The following is a 1,723-nucleotide window of genomic DNA, read 5'->3' as shown; positions in this document are numbered from 1 at the left end:
ATTCCTATAACAGCCGTGACCATCCAATGATCATCGTCATTCAAAGAATATAAACTTCGTGTGTTTCCTTCAAAATATTTTTGTAAATGTTATTAGGGCCTAAGTAAGCAATTTGAATTTCAATAACAATGTAACCTTGTAGAAACCGTATCTTATATAACGCTTGACAATGCATCAGTGAATGTTGTATAATGTAATATGTAAATGATATACAAGTGAGTATAATATACATATTGTGTCCTCGTGTATTGGACCTTATTGTGACCGATGTATAATAAAGAGTTTAGTTATCATATATTTATCTTTGGTTACCAAATACAAGAAATCAGTTTATAGCCTCGTATATAATATACAAGCAGTGTGAATGGTCCTGAAGAAATTCATGCGACATGTTTAGAGTCACGAAATACATGCAATCAGTTTATAGTCATGTAATTTGCAATCAGTTTATAGTCATGAAATATGCAATCAGTCATGAAATACATGCAATCAGTTTATAGTCATGTAATTTGCAATCAGTTTATAGTCATGCAATATGCAATCAGTCATGAAATACATGCAATCAGTTTATAGTCATGTAATTTGCAATCAGTTTATAGTCACACAATTTGCAATCAGTTTATAGTCACGCAATATGCAATCAGTCATGAAATACATGCAATCAGTTTATAGTCATGTAATTTGCAATCAGTTTATAGTCACACAATATGCAATCAGTTTATAGTCATGTAATTTGCAATCAGTTTATAGTCACACAATATGCAATCAGTCATGAAATACATGCAATCAGTTTATAGTCATGCAATATGCAATCAGTCATGAAATACATGCAATCAGTTTATAGTCATGTAATTTGCAATCAGTTTATAGTCACACAATATGCAATCAGTTTATAGTCACGCAATATGCATTAGTATAGTCACTCAATATACAATCAGCTTTTAGTCATGAAAGAGTTTAAATTGTCCTTTTGTATTTGACCTAATTATGACCCATGTAAAATAAAGAGTTTATTTATTATTTATTTATGGTCACCAAATACAAGTAGGACAAGTGGAGTAGAATAACAGTATGTTATTACATGTTACATTGAACTGGGCATATCGCTCGTTCAATCCGTGTATGTCTAAAAATGTCGCTATAAATGCAATCATACGCAATGACATATCAAGTGAGCTAGTAATACCATACCTTTAAAACATTATTATGACACGTTATATAATAATTGCCATTGATTGACCAAAGTCTGGTCACGAAATGTTGATATAAATGTTAGTATTAGCTACGACATGCTGCGCAAATTAATAACGCTGAATGATAAATACAGTTATTATATCATTAGGTAATTCTTAACATACATATCGACCTGCAGTATATTTCATCAATTGGGAATTTTTGCAGCTGGGTTTGTAAAATCGATCTACCTTTCGCAGAGTCCACATAGATAAAAAAGAAAATGTGAAGATGGTATTTGTAAACTGATATCCGAGTTTGTAGACAAGACATCTATTACCAAAGGTCCATAGAAGTAAACATGTTCAATAGGTAATCTATGTTTGTTAACTAACTTTCCAAAATATATAAGCCAAAATCCAAAACGTCGGCAACACCTCAATTCGTGTAGTTTATAAGAATCGGCAAAAAAAGTATACGTCTTGGAATTTGGTTTTAAAACGAATTCAATCTTTTAATTTAAAAACAATGCTATTCCACTTACTTTAAA

The sequence above is a fragment of the Lottia gigantea genome (genome assembly GCF_000327385.1).
Source record: "Lottia gigantea unplaced genomic scaffold LOTGIsca_19, whole genome shotgun sequence".
Taxonomy (NCBI): domain Eukaryota; kingdom Metazoa; phylum Mollusca; class Gastropoda; family Lottiidae; genus Lottia; species Lottia gigantea.
The sequence above is the reverse complement of the archived record's forward strand: the minus strand, read 5'-3'. Positions refer to the sequence as shown.